The sequence below is a fragment of the Geotrypetes seraphini genome, chromosome 8 (genome assembly GCF_902459505.1).
Source record: "Geotrypetes seraphini chromosome 8, aGeoSer1.1, whole genome shotgun sequence".
Lineage (NCBI taxonomy): Eukaryota > Metazoa > Chordata > Amphibia > Gymnophiona > Dermophiidae > Geotrypetes > Geotrypetes seraphini.
The window spans coordinates 46,525,340-46,544,861 of NC_047091.1; the positions used below are offsets into that span (position 1 = coordinate 46,525,340).

General features: G+C 42.2%; 1 long non-coding RNA gene across 1 annotated transcript in view; it reads right to left on the bottom strand.

The window, feature by feature from the left end:
* Positions 1 to 17,997, bottom strand: part of LOC117366200 — a 44,231-nt gene extending 26,234 nt beyond the window's left edge. Inside the window, exons 1-2 of the long non-coding RNA XR_004540510.1 lie at positions 17,736 to 17,997; positions 6,238 to 6,272 (exon numbers count right to left, since the gene is read on the bottom strand). This is a non-coding gene — a long non-coding RNA (uncharacterized LOC117366200). The remainder of the gene's footprint in view (positions 1 to 6,237; positions 6,273 to 17,735) is intronic.
* Between the last annotated feature and the right edge of the window lie 1,525 nt (positions 17,998 to 19,522).

Here is a 19,522-nt window from a genome sequence, read left to right on the forward strand (position 1 = left end):
TGTTATGTGAAGAAAATAAATAAAAACAAGAAAAAAAGGAAGCCGATATGGTACTTCAAACTAGTGGCGGAGAAAATAAAGGCAAAAGAGTTGGCATTCGTGAAATATTTAAAAAAAACCAAGAAGAGGAGTGCAGAAAGGACTACAGGGTGAAAATGAAAGAAGCCAAGAGAGAGATACGTCTGGCGAAAGAACAAATGGCTAAAAATGTAAAAAGGAGATAAAAAATTTTTCAGATATATTAGTGAAAGGAGAAAGATGCAAAATGGAATTGCTAAACTAAAAGATGCTGGGAACCGATAAGTGGAGATTGATGAGGAAAAAGCAAATGTGCAAAACAAATACTTCTGTTCTGTGTTCACAGAAGAAAATCCTGGAGAAGGACCGAGATTGTCTGGCAAAGTTACACGAGAAAATGGAATAGATTCTGAGCCGTTCACGGAGGAGAGTGTTTATGAGCAACTTGAAAAACTGAAGGTGGACAAAGCGATGGGACCAGACGGGATCCATCCCAGGATACTAAGGAAGCTCAGAGAGGTTCTGGCGAGTCCTATTAAAGACTTGTTCAACAAATCTCTGGAGACAGGAGTGGTTCCCGGGGATTGGAGGAGAGCGGATGTGGTCCCTATTCACAAAAGTGGTCACAGGGATGAAGCAGGAAACTACAGGCCAGTGAGCCTCACTTCGGTTGTTGGAAAAACAATGGAAGTGTTGCTGAAAGAAAGGATAGTGTACTTCCTTGAATCTAATGGGTTACAGGATCCGAGGCAACATGGCTTTACAAAAGGTAAATTGTGACAAACAAACCTGATTGAATTTTTTGATTGGGTGACCAGAGAGCTGGATCGAGGACATATGCTAGATGTAATTTACTTAGACTTCAGCAAAGCCTTTGATACGGTTCCTCATAGAAGGCTGTTGAACAAACTTGAAGGGCTGAAGTTAGGACCCAAAGTGGTGAACTGGGTTAGAAACTGGCTGTCGGACAGATGCCAGAGGGTGGTGGTTAATGGAAGTTGCTCAGAGGAAGGAAAGGTGCGTAGTGGAGTCCCTCAGGATTCGGTGCTGGGGCCGATCCTGTTCAATATGTTTGTGAGTGACATTGCTGAAGGGTTAGAAGGAAAAGTGTGCCTTTTTGCAGATGATACCAAGATTTGTAACAGAGTAGACAGCGAAGAGGGAGTGGAAAATATGAAAAAGGATCTGCAAAAGTTAGAGGAGTGGTCTAATGCCTGGCAACTAAAATTCAATGCACAAAAATGCAGAGTAATGCATTAGGGATTAATAATCGGAAGGAACTGTATCGAGCTTTGCGAATGTAGAGGGGGATCTTGAGAACTTAGATCGGGTGGTCATGTCGTGAATAATCAGCAACAGAAAGGGATAGTAGCCCTGAGGAAACCCCCCTCTATGGGTGAAACATGTTGGCTTTCATATCCCTTGTCAACCACCATCCCGGTTAAGCTAAGTATTGATTCAACAATTCTTTATCAATATTTATTATTTTAAGTTGATATATGAGTAAATTAAAGCAGTTCATTCTAAGACTTTATACTAGTTTTGCACTAATACCGACCCGGTGACGATCAGGTGCATAAAGCCAGGTGTTATGATCATGTGAACCCTTGGTGGCATCTCTGAGGGCCGTGAAGAAACACGATAACTGAATATTTGATACAAGGCATCTAGGGTGGTTTAGAACACCACCTTTAGTTACAATCTGTATTCACCTTGCATTAATCATTAGTTAAGCCTATCATCCAATTTATCAAACTCTTCTGCATAAGGCACATTGGCTACGTATTGAGCACCAAATTAGTTACAAACTTCTTCTTTTAACCTTCAAAACCCGATTATATAATCAACCAGAATTTATTGATAAACTACTTATTCCATATAGCCCATCCCGATCTCTCTGTTCTGCAGCTCACAATTTCCTTAACATTCCATCCTTAAAATATATTAACACTTTAAGATCCAATAATTTTGCAGTGACAGCACCTTCCCTTTGGAATTCCATTCCCAATTATATAAGGGAAGAAACTTCCGTAGGCCCTTTCAAGATTAAGTTGAAGACTTTCCTATTCATAGACGCTTTTGAAACATAACTGTCCTCATTAGGGCAACAATCTCTTTGTTATTTTTCAGGTCTACCCTCTCCTTATTGTTCTTTCCTTTTTTTTTTTTTTCCTTTACTGATTGTAGTTCTCTCCTTTTTCCTCGTTACTTCTGTTAGTATAGTATATGAACGTTTGTTTTTACTGACATGTGTTTTTACTGACAAATCCTCTGTAATAATATGTTCTGTTTTTAATCAATTGTTTTTGTGTCAGTGTATGCTGATAATGAATTTTATTGTACACTGCTATGAATTTTAGATTAAGCGGTATAACAGAACTAATCAATTTTTTTGACAATAAAATCAAGAATATCAGAACACATTTTACATCTTCTTCTTCCTCCTCATACATTTCTAATGATTCTACAATCTCTTCACACATTTCTAATGACTCTACTACTCTATCATTTAGTACTCTTTTTACATTCAAAATGCCTTCCTTAGCAAATTTGCTTCTCATATTACAATCTCTTAATGTATCTAATACTCCCCTGGAAAGCATCCCTCCTTTTATTTTAAAAAAATTCTTTTCTTTTTTTGGTCCATTTCTCTTGGAAATGATATCCAAGTCACTTTCCAATTGTTCTGTCCCTTTGACATGGAAAACCGCTCTTGTCTTCCCAAAAATCAAACATTACAAATTAGACCCTTCTCTCCCATCAAACTACAGACCCATTGCAAATCTTCCTCTCATATCTAAATTAACAGAGAAAATTATTCACACACAATTATCAGAATTTATCGAAAAAATCTTTGCACTACACCCCTGTCAAACAGGCTTTCGCTCTTTTCACTCTACAGAATTATCGCTGCTAGGCTTACTTTCAACAATACACTACTATCAAGATCACCAAAAATCTGTCCTTCTTATCTCACTAGACCTATCGGCAGCCTTTGACACCATAGATCATTCTCTTCTTCTTAACAGACTTAAAGAATGTGGTATCACAGGTTCTGCTCTATCTTGGTTCTCTTCTTATTTTCAAGAACGCAGCTTTAAAGTCTTTGCTAACAATCAAACTTCTTCCTCCATATCTCTAACGTATGGTGTACCTCAAGGTTCTATTCTCTCTCCTTTACTATTTAATATATTTCTATCTCCCCTTTTAACCTTAGCACAATCTATCGGTTTCACTATTTTTGCCTACGCTGACGATATACAACTCCTTCATCCTATTAATACTTCTAATATCTCTGATATAAAATCTATAAACAATAAACTTGATTCCATAAATGATTGGCTCAATTCAAATAAACTTGCGCTCAATATAGATAAATCTCGTGGTCTTATATTTTCAATAAAAAAACCAGAAATTCTTGTAGAAAAAATTTCCATCAAATCCATTCCAATCCAAATGGAGACAAAAATAAAACTTTTGGGGGTTACTATTGATAACGACTTATCATTCCACGACCATATAAGCTCAGTTGTAAAAACATGTTTCTATAAACTTCGTATAATACGCTCATTAACTTCAATCTTAGAAATCGAATCCATCAAAATTCTTGTTCATTCTTTGATCATTACCCATTTAGACTATTGTAATTCTCTTTTCAACGGTCTACTACAAAAAGATATTCGACGCCTTCAACTTATACAGAATTCTGCCATAAAACTTATTTATAATCTTGGCAAATACGATCATGTCACTCCAGCCTTAAAAGATGCCCACTGGCTTCCTGTATCATATCGTATTACCTATAAAATCATTTTACTTACTTTCAAAATAAAATCCTCACACCTACCATTATTTCTTCATAAACTTCTCATTCCTCATCACTCTTCTCGAATCCTGAGATCTACAAATCAAAATCTCTTATTGATTCCCTCTATAAAAGAATTTTACTACACACGTAAAATAAACTTCGCGGTAACTGCTCCGACATTGTGGAATTCTCTTCCACAACTTCTCCGAGAAGAACAAAATCTTGAAAAATTTAAGAAAAACTTAAAGACATTCTTATTTCGTGATGCATATTCTTCTACTTAATTACTTCACTATTATCAAAGCTTTATATATTTCTCTACATCTTACATTTTTCCCCATCCCATATGTTTCAACCCCTACCCCTCTTTCTCCTTTTTCTTTCTAAAGTGTAACTTTACCCACCCATCCCCTTTTATCCTCACACTCAAGTTTGTTTTGTTAAAGTCATTAATGTCTTACTACACATTCTAAATTATCTAATATTTATTTAATTACTTGTACTTTTAATTATTTTTACAAATTGTGTAAACCGGCCAGATATTAGTTTGATGGTCGGTATATTAAAATTTAATAAACTTGAAACTTGAACTTGAAACACATTTTTAATAAACCTTGAAACCTTGATTTCATATATGTGTTTCTCTGCCTGTCGCAACTGGAATTCAAACTGAATGTGATAGGCTGATTTCACCGTTTCACAATGACGTGGTGAGTTGAAATTGGTAGTAGTCGCTATAAATTACTGAGATGCTAAACTGAGAACAGAATGATGGAAGGATCAGAAAACAACATCAGAGTGAGTACATAATCATTAGGTTTTGTATTTAATCACTTTGAAAAGAGCTGAATTTGTGATATAAAGATTTTGGGTGTTCAACAACGTGAGAATATAAAGTCCGTTTTGCCCTGAAGAAGTAGCTCCAGTACCATGAAACATTGGCTTGGAAAAGGACTTTAAATGGTTTAGCAGTGAGAAGAAGCTATAATGGGACTGTAGCTCCATATTTTTAAAGAATCTGGGTTTTGTTTAAGATATTTTTCAAAAAATATTTTTCAACAGATTTAGCAATAGTCATTTTTGACGAAAGTTTTTTTTATACTGATGATGTGGGCGGTGGTGGTTGAGCTTATATACGCTCACCAATGACCTGAGGCTTTTTCTTTCATCTTATAGAGACTACTTGGCATGATAATGAAGTGTTATATATTTTGGACAAATGTTTTGGTTTTTCTCCACTCCTTTTTTTCTATAATTTTGTGTATATATACACACACACAAACACACACTGTATAGATAGATTGATACACACACAAATGTTTATATTAAGATAAATTCTTTTGGATTTTCTAATGAATATGCTGCTTATCAGCAGTTTGGTGATACTCCCACTCAGTGCATTATTCAAAGCCTATTTAATCTATGATAATACACGCTTTCTGTGCAAACATTGTTTGGCCAGAACGAATGGCAAATTCTAACCCATGATGCAGTTTCAACCTTGAAGTGAAGGATGTTTTTGGTGTGGCTGGATGAATCATTATTACAGAAGGAAGAAGGGAGAAATGTGAAATATTCCTCCCTCCCTCCCCAATCTGTTGGAATAAGAATTAGCTGACAGCAATGAAGTAGAAAAGGGTAGAGATGCCACATACTGCCACTATGCTGTTATAGCAACCCAGTCTGGGACACCCACTCTTTCCCCAGGAAGAATAGAGTTATTTAAAGCTGTTCATGAAAGCCAAACATCGCTTTGTGAATAGAAGTGGCTTTGGAGATCTGCCATATGTTCCCCTTTCTGTCACTTCCCAGCTGGATGGGTTCACTTTTCAAATGCAAATTACATGTTGCCCACACTGGCTTCTGCAGGACAGAAATGGACTGGGGAAGCCCAAGCAGTATTTATCTGCATACAATAGCATCAGCAGACAATGATCTGGTTTTCAGTGAGGCTGAAGGTGGGCTGGCTTCGGTCCTGGAGAGCCATAGACTGATTCATTTTCCAGGCTAGCTACAATGAGCATTCCTGAGATTTACTTAACATATTTTTGGTCCGGAACAGAGCTGTTTTGCCTCATATAGGCTCACCTGAAAGTTGAACTGGTCATTGAGGACCTACACTTAGGGCTCCTTTTACGAAGGTGCGCTAGCGTTTTTAGCGCACGCACCGGATTTGTACGCTAGCCGAAAACCTACCGCCTGCTCAAGAGAAGGTGGTAGTGGCTAGCACGCGCTATTCCGTGCGTTAAGGCCCTAACACACCTTCGTAAAAGGAGCCATTAGTATCTCTAGTGTGGAAACTAATAGAGGCCAGAACGCAGATTTAAAAATATCCAAGGTTTTTAGGATATTTATAAGCCTGGGCACATTGCATTAAAAAACTAGAAATATTTTTGTTGAAACAGACCTACCTGATCGATCTACACTGCCCCAGACGCAAAATCACCTGCAAAATTCAAAGCAGAAAATGCAGTAATCAAAATAACATGTGCAGACATGCTTTTATATGCCTAGAAACAGAAATGGAATGGCATATCCAGGCTCAGGTGTATACTTAGGTCTGTGTAACTTGAGGGGGTTCGGGTGAGAGTCTGGGGACCGTGCTCCAAGGTATGACATGGAAAAACATACTCAGGGTACAGTAAGATTTAAAGCATTGCCCCCATTCCATGACTTTCTAACTTCCAAAGGAGCTTCTCTTGAAGGATTTTGCCAAATGTCCGTATTAGTATTTTCAGAGGACAAAGGCCCATTTTAGATCAGTCGTGGAGAGGGGAATAGAGACATCCAGATCAGGACATGCTGAATTCTCCCTCTATTTTACAGATGACATACCCAGAGGGGTCAGCCATTAAAACAAAAATAAGTGGAAATGAAAGAGCATCCAAAGTTGCTAAATTACCGTATTTCCCCATATATAGGCCGCCCCCTTGTATAGGCCATAGCAAACAGCTTTCTATGTTTTAAAACTGGTAGATAAGCCGCGGCTTATCTTACTGGTACATTACCTGCTGGCCGGCTGCCTCCTCGAATCTCGCGGCTCGGGATGGGAGGTCGAGACATTTCCCAGTAAAGGAGTTTTACATCATATGGCAAACTTTGTGGAGTGGAAAGAAAGTGATACTGCCTTGCCTAGCAAAACTCCCTACCCACTGTTTTATATCGATGCCAAAATCTGATGCCTCAACTCTGTTTCTCCAGACTTTGAAGCCCCACCCTCGCTGACCAGCAGAAAAACCAGGGCCAGCAGCATTATCCCCCTCCACCCATTACAGAGACATGCTGTGCCCACCTACCCCTCTGACCTGCCTGGCTTCCTCCTGATCTCGCTTTCTTCACATCCGCCGGAGATCGAGTGCTCCTCTTTCCCGGCCGCTTTAAGGCATTTCTGCTGCCAAACTATTTATAGCAGGTAGGAAAAGTTCAGGCTGGCCGAGCATCCGGGCACCCGGCACCATGTGATGCGGCACTTCCCACGTGTGGCCGACAGATGCTGTTGCTCCTCTACAGTGACATGGGGGTTCCTTTACTCGCTGCGAGGACTGTCACCTTTTTGTTTTGCTCCTTTTCTATGTGAATGCCACATGCTGGGGTGGAGGTCAGACTGTGCGGGTGGCTGCCAGTGAAAAGAGGGGCTTACTACATTAAAACTGAGAGCAGCAATTCAGCTAACGGTACGGGGCCAGGCTGGATGCCGAAAAGATCGCAACTGCCCAGCACCACTGGCCGCGAGATTCGATGAGGCAGCCGACAGCAAGGGACATATTTAAGGGGAATTTTAAAAAGATACGGGGGGGGGGGGATGATTTTAAACATTTAGATAGGCTGCTTCATTTAAGTAAGCCATGCCCCATAGGCAGGTTTGTAAAACCCATGTATAGGCCGTGGCCTATATATGGGGAAATAGGGTTGTACTGCTGTAGCCAGGAACATCTTGGGTTCCTGGCTGTGGCAGTGACACAGCAGGCCCCAAGTTAGGGTCATTATCTTTGGAAGTGGACAGTAGGGCCTGGACTCCCACAACACTAGCTAATTCTCATCCCCCCTCCCCACACACAAATATTGGTGATACCCCAAAACCACCCCTCTTATTTGGCAGCTTGACCCTAGTGGTAGCACTGCAAGACTGCTCCTAGGGGGTGAAAGGCATCATTTTGGACTGGGTAACCAAAAGAGCAGGAGTGACTGGATAGCATTCCTTTCCTCCCTCCCCCCCCAACACAAGGAAGACACCAGATAAGAGTTGAGATCCAGAGAGTAGAGGGATATTAATTATGCTGGGAGGGAAGGGGGATTCTGGAGCGGATATAGCTGATATTGTAGGGGTGTGGGTCCAGACGGTCCAGGTATGTTGCCATTAATTTTTGCACCTACCCCTTGATTGAGATCCCAGGTCTCAAGAGGGAGCTGACATGTGTGTGCACCAAGGGGGCAGGTGCGAAAACTAATGTGGATATTTTTCAATTTAGATGTATTACATTACATTGCATTTCTAGACCGCAAAACCTCTCAGGTCCATGCGGTTTACAAGACTAAGAAACTGTACAACAGTGATCTACAAAATGACCATTGTAATAATTAGTTTCCTAAAAATCTTACAAACAGGGTAGATTTTAATAATTATCTAAAGTGCATATACAGTATGAATGTGACAAAGGAACCCAAATTCCGAAGCTCAGTGTTCCAGCTAGCTGCCTGTGTCTTCCTATTTATTTTAAGCTCACCCAAACCATGCCCCTGCCATTTCTCCAACACTCCCCTGTCATACCCTCTCTAAATCTTTAAATCAAAGGTATGTTCTATACAATTTAAATGTGTAAACATTTTCAATTATACATTTAGATACTTCTAGAATGACTTCCTATCTCAACTGACTTGCCGTTATCCACATATTTATAAACATCTTCTAATAATAAAACACACGGTGACTCTGCCACATTAATCCATGTTTGTCGTTATGGCCAGTAATTTTATTTTTGAGAATAGCTTCTACTTCAGGCCTGTAATTTCCAGGATCATCCCTGAAACCATATTTTATACATTGTTATTACATTGGCCACTCTCCAGTCCTCTGGTAATGTGTTAGATTACAAAGTTCCTAGTAATAGTTATGCAGTTTCATTTTTGAGTTCTATTAGAACTCTAGTGTGGAGTATAACACATTTGGTCCTGGTGATTTGTTACTCTTTAGCTTGTCAGTGTTCATCATAATTTGTTTCACTTCATCTAAATCATCATCAAAGAATATTACCAGCCTAGGTATATCCCGAACATCCTTCTCCGTTCTTTCTCCGTTTTTCTTCTGTCATTGTCATTTCTCTTCATTCCCTCCCTACTTTCCTTCATTTATTTCCCACAGTAAGCCTTTCTTCCATTCTCCTCTATCCAAGGCAGTCTTCTGTCTCTCTATTCCTTTCTTTTGTCTACACTTCCTCATCCTCTCAGATCCCTGATCTTGCAATCATTTCTCTTCAAGTTCCGCCTGGGTTCTGATTCCACAACCACCATCTGAGTCACTGAGTCCATGGATGCCTCTTATTCCAGTCCTTGCACACCTTAATCCCCCCCTCCAATATGTTCAATACCAGCAGGTCTCTCCTTATTCCCTCCCTCCTACTTTCAGTTGTATCCTGGATCCTATCTCCTTATCCCTTCCATACCCTGATAGCCCTCTTAAGTCTTTACAACCATCTCCCCAAGTCCACCACTCCTGCTTCAAGTCAATGCTCTCCTACTCCCTGGCAGCACAGTGCTTCTAACTTGTTCCTCTTACGATTAACCTTTGCCGAGCACTATGACATTCACCTTGCAGATTTGGATTAGGCATTGGCAGGAGCAGCCGCTTTAACAGTGTCAGGTCAGTGAACGGAGGGAATCGGGGACCCCAGCAAGAGAAAGGTAGAAGAGGTTGTGGTCGTCACTGTGCTGAAAGTGGTAGGAGGTGAGGGAGAGAAGCCTTCCATCATTGGCCAAGAACTGCTTCTAAGGTTTTTTATACTATAAGCAACTGTCAGTATTTCCGCTATTTCTCCATCCACCTCCTTAGACAGGCAGGGCCTCTAATCTACATCTTATCATGTCACATGTCAACCCCTGAGGACAGATTATCTTTCTTGCTTCACACCCCCTTTGGCACTGATTGGATACAATTCGTTTAGGGGTGGGGAAGATGGAAGCTATATCCATGAGGTATTGCAATATCAACCAAATTAGATGCTATACAATTTATTCAACAAATGGGCTTTTAGTCAAAAAAAGAGATGGTTGCACCCTTAGGCACCGCTGTATCATCCCAGATCAATCAAACAGGCTGAGGATGAACCTGAGCCGGACTTAATTTTGACTCCAAGCAGAGCACAGAATTTTTATCCTTATTCATAAAGAGAAATCAAGAAGAAAATCAGAACTATCCAGTCAGTATTCAAAGTTATTTAACTGGCCAGAAACATCTGATGACTCATTAAATATGTATTTATTTATTTTAACCCCGCCTCCTTTTACAAACACGTAGCACAATTTTTAGTGCCAGCTGTGGCGGTAACAGCTCCTACGCTCATAGGAATTCTATGAGCGTCAGAGCTGTTACTGCTGTAGCCAGCGCTAAATACCACTCAGAATAGGTTACAGGTTGACATACATATATACAATTAACAGGTTACAATTTGCCTTAGTTACAGTACAAGTTTTTTTATACATGTTTTTATCCTAATTCGACAAATACTAGGGATCTAATACCAATATATGTGGAGGGGCATTTTTGATAGGATGTCTAAGTCCAATTTAGATGTTTTGGAAAAAAATGTCCAGAAATCCAGTAGAGAAAATGTGTATTCTCAAAACAGCCAGATGTATCTTTCATTTTTGAGAATAGCCTATGTAGATATTTTGGTCCTTAGTATGTCTATCTTTTATGGCCATTCTCAAATATAAAAATGTCCACAAAAGCAAGTTCTTCAGACATACCCAACTACCAGTCAACCCAAATAGTCAGCACAAGATAACCAGTTATTTCAAGTTTCAAGTTTATTTACAATTTGATTAATCACCTATTCCAAATTCTAAGCGATGTACAAATCAGCAAAATACATAGTTAAAATATACATAAAATAAACATACATAACTAACAAAGGGACTAAGTTTGCAAAACATAATTTAAAAAAACCTCATTTATGAACACAATGAAACAATCGGTAAGGCAAGGAAAGAAATACAATCTAAGTAATGTAGGAGTCAACAATTAGAGGTTAAACACAACAGGAAGGGAAAGATAAAACTGAATTGAATATTCACAGTTAGAAGCTAAAAGTTAACTATATTCCTCGATAACCAGCATTATTCAGCACTAACTGGCTAAGTTTAGTGGTCAAGTTGCATTGCACCAGAATTTCTGGGGAGGATAACCAAAATCATGCTGCATTAGAGCCTCACCAGCCAAAGAGAACAGAGCTGCAGGATGGAACAGCATGGATGGCAGGGATCCAGCTGAAGAAAAAAAGGAACCTTATGTCATGAATTTGATATACTGCCTTTCTGTGAGTACAATCAAAGCGGTTTACATATACTATATGCAGCGTATTCTGTGCTGCAGCTCCTCACAACTCCACTTTCTCTTCAGTGCTGGCATTGTGAACACACTCAAAACCCACCGTAGTGGGTCAGCATACAATACTGATTTCAAGGATCACAAAATCAGCATCAGGAAATGCTGATCCACAGCCATGAATTTTGAATGAGGCGTGGGGAGGCTTGGCACAACTGGCACAGGTTTCAGCCTCACAATTAACCTGAGGGAGAAAGGCAAACAGAAGAGAAGGAGAGGCAGGGGGAATGGACAAGAGAAAGGGGAAGATGTAGATAGCAGGGAACGGTCAGAGACAACATGCAGATGGTGAGGAAGGGAAAAGAAGATATGGTTGGCAGATTCTGCCGCAGATGCAAAAGAAATACATAATGGGAAAGAAGGTAAGCGGGAGGATAAAATAGACGGTTGATATTGGCAAGTACAAGCACACATACAATACAAATTCTACTGCACCCTATTCAAACTGAGTCTGATATATCACAGTTCTTCAACCGCCGGTCTGCGGACTGGTGCCGGTCCACAGAAAATTCCTGCCGGTCCACACAGGACCGGCGAGATCAACATCTTCAATTTTCTGCCGGTCCGCGCAGGACCGGCAAGATCGAGGAGCTGTAGTTTGCGCAGGGCCGGAGAGATAATGGGAGCCTCAGACTGTGCTTTCTTCCCTCCCAGCAGCTCTCCTTACAAGTGCAGCGATTCAGGAAGAGAGCTTTTGCTGAGTCGGGCCACCTCTGATGATGCAACTTCCGCTTTCCTCAGAGGCGGTGCGACCCAACAAAGGACCCGAGGCTGCCTTACTGAATCGCAGCGCTGGCAAGTAAGGAGAGTTGCTGGGAGGGGAGAAAGCTCCTGAGCATGGTGAAAAATAAAAAGGGGACAGCTGTTACTGGACCTGGAGAGGGAGAAGGGATGCTGCTGGGAGGGGAGGAGGAAAAGGAGTCTGGGAAGCTGCTGGGTAAGTGGAAAAAGGGACAGCTGCTACTGGACCTGGAGAGGGAGAAGGAGAGATGCTGCTGGGAGGGGAGGAGGGAAAGGAGTCTGGGAAGCTGCTGGGCATGGTGAAAAAAAAAGGGATAGCTGCTACTGGACCTAGAGAGGGAGAAGGAGAGATGCTGCTGGGAGGGGAGGAGGGAAAGGAGTCTGGGAAGCTGCTGGGCATGGTGAAAAAGGGATAGCTGCTACTGGACCTAGAGAGGGAGAAGGAGAGATGCTGCTGGGAGGGGAGGAGGGAAAGGAGTCTGGGAAGCTGCTGGGCAAGGGGAAAAAAGGGACAGCTGCTAGTGGACCTGGAGGGAGAGAGAAGGATAGATGCTGCTGAGAGGGGAGGAGGGAAAGGAAAGGGAAGAGAGTTACTGCTGGACAGGGGGAGGAGGGAAGGGAGAAGAAAAAAGGAAGGAAACAGCTTGCAGGGAGATTAGAGGAGGGGAAGGGGAGATACAGGAATGAGATGGGAAGGGGGTCAGCAGAGAAATTGAGAGGGTCAAAGATGCTAGATCTGGTGTAGGAGAGATAAAAATGAAGAGAGCAGTGAAGCTGGAATGAATCGTGTAAAAAGGAGAGAGGGGCATAGGCTGGATGGAAAGGGGAGGGGGGCATAGAAAGAAGACAAATACCATATGGAAGGGGGAGAGGGCAGACGCTGGAAGGAAGAGAGTGAAAAGAAGATGAAAGCAGAAACCAGAGACAACAAAAGGTAGAAACAAATAATTTTATTTCTAGTTTGTGATTAGAATATATCAGATTTGAAATATATATCCTGCTAGAGCTGGTGTTAGACATAACTGGGGACTGCAAAGTCCAGGCAGTGGCTTAGGGCTCTCTCTGACCAGGGGGGCAGTTGCCCTTTTTGCACTCCTCTAACCCTATTCCTGCTATGTGTGATTGCGGTATTCTGTTAGCATGATATTTCTGTGTAGCATTCTGTAATAATTTGGCTTATTCAGTTTTCTTGATAGTAGAGGGGATATATGTGAAGGGTAGGGGAGACAGGGGTTTTGTTGATCCTTGCTCTGTATTATTTGTATTTATAAAATGACAATTGTACAGAATATTGTTTCTTTTTATACTTTAATAAAATAAAATACATTCAGTATACAATCATAACTGAGGCTTGTGCGGATGGGATCAGATGGTTCGCGAGGACCGAGCTCGCGGAGACGGGGTGGAAACGGGGTTTTAAAATTTCAGTCCTAGTAGTTGCCGGTCCACAAAATAATTTTTTTTTTCCCGCCGGTCCATAGATGTAAAAAGGTTAAAGAACACTGTGATATATCATGGGGGAAAGGGTAGGGACAGCACAAGAAAGGATGGGGGGGGGTGTGCCATGGAGCACAAGACACACAGGGTGCAATTATAGCTTGCTACTGCCCTGACTGCACGCAGCTGGCAGCCGCCTTGGAGAGGGGTGGTGCTGGAGGCGGGGCTGGGGGCAGGTCTATGTGTCCTCTTTTTTTCACAAATATGGTCACCCTATCTATACTGAGGTATATTTTGGATGAAAGGTTCACAGTGACCAGCAGGTGGTGCTGTGCAGTAGTACAGTCTGCTGAGATTTCTTGCCCCCTTTGGTAAATGGTACTTTCCTAGAAAAATACTTATATTAGCACAATAAATAGATGAAGTCCCTAGGAGCTAAACAGTTCATCAAATTCTAGGTTTCAGAGCAGAGTTCCTTGGGATGATACAGTAGATATATTTGTACTTTTAAGTTTTCCAGAATGCATGTTGCGTAAAAGTGAATTCTCTATTTCCACTAATTAAGGTTGCCAACAAGTTCCCTATTTTTAGTTATAAGAGATATGCTGAACCAGTTCCGTTCTTAGTAAGACTGCAAACAGAAAGCTGTAATACCTGCTTCCCTTGGAGGATGGAAACCGGTACCTTAATCTTCAAACATGCATGAGCTGCAAAACTAGGACTTGTTAGAAAAGTGTCTGGCCCTTCCTCATTCTCTTCTTTTCTCTGACGGTCTCTCTGCCTCTTGTGACTAACTGCATTTGCCCTTATCTTCCACATTGTGTTTCTCCTACTCACTCTCACTGTGACTCATCTCCTTTATGTGTTTCTAATCTAGACTAGGCTGGACCAGCTTTCAAATGTTATTTGGAGAGCACGTAAGAAGAACAAATGCCTGCCACTAGAGAATGACATGGGGACAAATTTTTCCCTGTCCCTGTGGGAACTCATTTTCTCATCCCCGCGAGATCTATTGCTGTCCATGCCCCATTTTTTTTCAAGTTCCATCCACATTTGCACAAGCTTCCAACACTTTTTAAAATCATAAATGTTCAAGGCTTGTGCAGTTAAGGCAGAGCTTAAAGGAATGGGGCAGGGACAATGATAAAACTCATAGGGACGTGATGGGGAAATTGAGTTCCTGTGGGGACGGGGGTAAATTTCTCCCCATGTCATTCTCTACCTGCTAGCTCCTCTTTCCTACCAGAGGTGTTGCTATAGGGTGGCAAGTGCCACCGCTAAAAGTAAAAAGTAGTTTGCCATCCCATTCAAATGTACTGCAGCGGCAATAAAGGAGAGTGAAGCTTTGGGACCTCCTATTTCTTCTGCGCTGTAGACTATGCTGGTTCCAGCCTCACTCCTCTAAACAGGAAGTGACTTCAGGAGGGCTTGACTGGGACAGCAGAGCATGCAGCAATAAGCGCAGAATGGAAGGCTGAGCAGTTTCACGACCAGAAAGCAGTCAAGAGCTGAAGAAGCAGCGGAGAGAAAAGAGATGCGGTATGTTGGGGTTCGGAGGCAGGAGAGAAATGTGGAGACACTGGGTCAGGGAGGGGCAAAAGTGGATTTATACTTTTGGTGAGGACGGGGCGGGGGGGGGGAAGCTGGTCAATGCCCAGGCAATAGGGTGAAAGAAGGTAGATGATAGGGAAGCAAGATAGTGATTTAGGGAGGAAAAAGGAGAAAGGGGTTGGATGGAGGGGGTGGGAATAGGAACACATTGGGGGATGCTAGACCCTGTGGGGAGTAGAATGAGAAATGATGGGGTAGACAGTAGGGAGAAAGGCAAGATGCTGAACATGAGAAGAAGAAAAAAGGGAGACCTATATGCTGGACAAAAAGTTGGGAAGTGGAAAAGAGAGAGGAATTGCTGGATCAGGGAAGGATGGCAAGAAAGAGAATGGTGGTACAAATGGAGAGAGTTAGACGACAAGGGAAGGCTAGATTGGGATGGGGAAGATGCTGTCTTAGATGAGGGTAAGAGAGGGGAGATGCTGGATTAGGAATGAGGGGAAAAGGACATACGGGTAAAGGAACATAGAAAGGAGATGCTGGATATGAGATGAGTAGGAAAATAGGAGACGCTTGACATGGGGGGGGGGTCATAGGACAAAGGGAAGGGTCAGGGAGGAGGGAAGCTAGATATAGGGGAAATAGGGAGAAAGGGGAGATCTTGAGAGAGGAAAAAACAGATAGATATGGCAAACACAGGCCAATGGGTAGGAAGTAGGGCGATGGGGAAATGCTAGATGGAAGTGGAAAGAGAGAGAAGCTGGATGGGGAAGAAAAGAGATGGTAAACAGAGGAGGAAAGATAGAGAGGCATGTTGGAGGGTCTGGAGGAGAGAGAGGGAAGTGTTAGCAAAAAAAACTGGGGGATCATAGGATGAAGAATGGGGAAGGCTGGATTGAGAAAGATTGAAAACTGTAGGTAAATGAAGAAAAAGGAAGACTGGGTAGTAAGAATAAATAGAATCTTAGCAGATTGACAGAAAAATAAAGAAGAAAGTTGAAAGAAAAAATATTGAAATAAGAGTGGATGTAAGAGAAGAGGTAAAGAAGACAGGAAGGGAAAGAAGAAGTGACAGATGAATTGGAGATCCTAGAAAGAGAGAACATAAGAACATAAGCAATGCCTCCGCTGGGTCAGACCTGAGGTCCATCGTGCCCAGCAGTCCGTTCACGCGGCAGCCCAACAGGTTCAGGACCTGTGCAGTAATCCTCTATCTATACCCCTCTATCCCCTTTTTCAACAGGAAATTGTCCAATCCTCTCTTGGAACCCCAGTACCGTACTCCGCCCTATTACGCCCTCTTGAAGTGCATTCCAGGTGTCCACCACACATTGAGTGAAGAAAAACTTCCTAGCATTCGTTTTGAATCTGTCCCCTTTCAACTTTTCTGAATGCCCTCTTGTTCTTTTATTTTCCGAAAGTTTGAATAATCTGTCCCTCTCCACTCTCTCTATGTCCTTCATGATCTTGTAAGTCTCTATCATATCCCCTCTAAGTCTTCTCTTCTCCAGGGAAAAGAGACCCAGTTTCTCCAATCTCTCAGCATATGAAAGGTTTTCCATACCTTTTATCAAACATGTCGCTCTCCTCTGAACCCTCTCAAGTATCGCCATATCCTTCTTAAGGTACGGCGACCAATATTGGATGCAGTACTCCAGATGCGGACGCACCATCGCCCGATACAACGGCAAGATAACTTCTTTCGTTCTGGTTGTAATACCCTTCTTGATTATACCTAGCATTCTATTCGCTCTCTTAGCGGCCGCTGCGCACTGTGCCGTCGGCTTCATTGTCATGTCCACCATTACCCCCAAGTCCCTTTCTTGGGTACTCTCATTCAATAACATCCCTCCCATCGTATAACTTGTCACACCCGCGTTCCTGTAGATGCAGTGAGCACCAGGGAAAGTGACTAAAACTCAGATCCAGCGTTTCCCTTACTACCAAGGGATCCTCCAGGTCTTACTTCAGGCACGCTATCTGCCTCATAAGCATGCAAGGTAAAAGAGTCCAAGTCATAAGGGGCAAAACAAAAATAGCTTTATTCCAGCACTGGTTAAATAAATCAAAAATACAGGCTTCAGCCTTGCAATTCAGTGTAAACTCATATTGCATGAACTTATAACAAAAGATTCAAAATAATGCATTCATGAAGTTAAAGCTTGGCCAGCACTGCATGGAATACAGCCCCCTTGCTTCTGGACTTTAATCAGGTGAGTAACACAGTCCTCTTCACCAGAGCAAGAATGCTTTAAGCAAATAATGTTTTATCAAATATTCCATATCAAACAAAATCATTTGTTCTGCTCAAACTCAGTATCATGCCTATGTTTATCTCATTGAAACACTGCTGCAGCAATCAGGCACAGCTGTGAGTGAAGGCAACGTACTTGCTCAGCTGGGCAACAATCCAGAGAAAACAAACACTCATACGTTTGCCAGAACCCCACACTTTACTGCTTTAGAGAAAGCCTCTAAGTTTGGCTTTCAAGGAGAGATTCCAGACTGGCTTTAAACAGGTAAGAGTTCAGCTGGCAGTACAGAGAAATAAACAGCCAAAAACCCCAATCTCATGCTTACTGCGTTTCCATGGCAGTTGGCTGTGTGTCAGCTCCTAAACAGCTTTCCTGTACCTCCATGGCTTCTCCTTCTGGCTGTTCCCCAGTATTCCAGACAGGAGGCAACTCTTCTGTCTCTAGCATTGGACAGTCTGAGAGGGGCTACCTCTCCTCGGATTCCCACTCTCCCGTCTGCTTCTCTCCTGTGTGCCCCCTACCTGTTCTCTGAAGCCACGTTATATCCTGTGGATAACCACTCCCCCTCTGAGAAGGTGGGGGAAGGGTTTTCCACACACCAGCCTGCTTCCTATTACCACCAGCAGGTTTCTCCCTAACCCTGTTTCTAACAGGCTGCTCAAATGGTTTTAGACTTCTGACAGTGGCAGGGACAGGTCTGTGCAGAGTATAGTTTTTCCCTCTAACCTTTTCCTGCTTTGCCTCTTCTACCTCCATATCACTGTCTAAGCAGAAGTCACCTGGTCAGCACTCCTGCACCTAGGCTCAATGTAGTTTCTCTTGCTGCTTGGGACAAAACCCGGGATGGATTTGGGTTTGTTATGAGAAAAACCCGAAATAGACCTGGGTTTGTCACAAGCTGTACCTCAGGTTTCTGCTTCCCACATGTAGTACTTTACATTTCTCAACGTTGAACTTCATCTTCCACCTCGTTGCCCATTCCCCCAGTTTGTTCAAGTCCCTTTGTAATTCTTCGCAGTCCTCTTTAGTCCGAGCTCTACTAAATAGTTTGGTGTCGTCCGTGAATTTTATTATCTCGCACTTCGTCCCTGTTTCTAGATCATTTATAAATATATTAAATAGCAGTGGTCCGAGCACTGAGCCCTGCGGAACACCACTCGTGACCCTCCTCCAGTCTGAGTAGTGGCCCTTCTCTCCTACCCTCTGTTTCCTACCCGCCAACCAATTCCTGATCCATCTATGTACGTCTCCTTCCACCCCATGGTTCTTCAGTTTCCAAAGTAGGCGTTCATGGGGTACCTTGTCAAAGACCTTTTGGAAATCTAGATATATGATGTCTATGGGGTCTCCTCTGTCCATCTGTCTGTGAACTCCTTCGAAGAAGTGCAATAAGTTCGTTAGGCACGATCTCCCCTTGCAGAATCCATGTTGGTTGGTTATCAGAAGTTTGTTTCTTTCAAAATGTTAATTGATGTTGTCTTTTATCAGTGCTTCCGCCATTTTCCCCGGAACCGAGGTCAGACTCACCGGTCTGTAGTTTCCTGGGTCACCTCTTGATCCCTTTTTAAAGATGGGCGTAACGTTGGCTATCTTCCAGTCCTCTGGGATCTCACCTGTTTTCAGGGATAGATTGCAAATTTGCTGAAGTAGTTCCGCTATTTTCTCCTTTAGTTCCTTCAGAACCCTTGGGTGGATTCCATCCAGACCCGGGGATTTGTCAGTTTTTAATTTTTCTTTTTTTTTAATTTATATTTTAATTTATTATTTTTTTTTAATTATATTTTTATTAGTTTTTAATTTTTCTATCTGCCTGCGTACGTCCTCAAGGCTCACTTCCAAGGATGTTAATTTTTCTGCTTGATCTCCATTCAAGATTTGCTCAGGTTCTGGTATGTTGGATGTGTCTTCATTTGTAAATACAGATGAGAAGAACATGTTAAGTCTTTCTGCCACTTTTTTCTCCTCCTTCACCACTCCCTTCCTGTCTCCGTCGTTCAGCAGTCCCACCTCCTCCCTAGCCGGCTACTTCCCTTTAACATATCTAAAGAACGGTTTGAAATTTCATGCTTCCCTGTCTAGCCTCTCTTCATACTCTCTTTTCGCTTTTCGAAC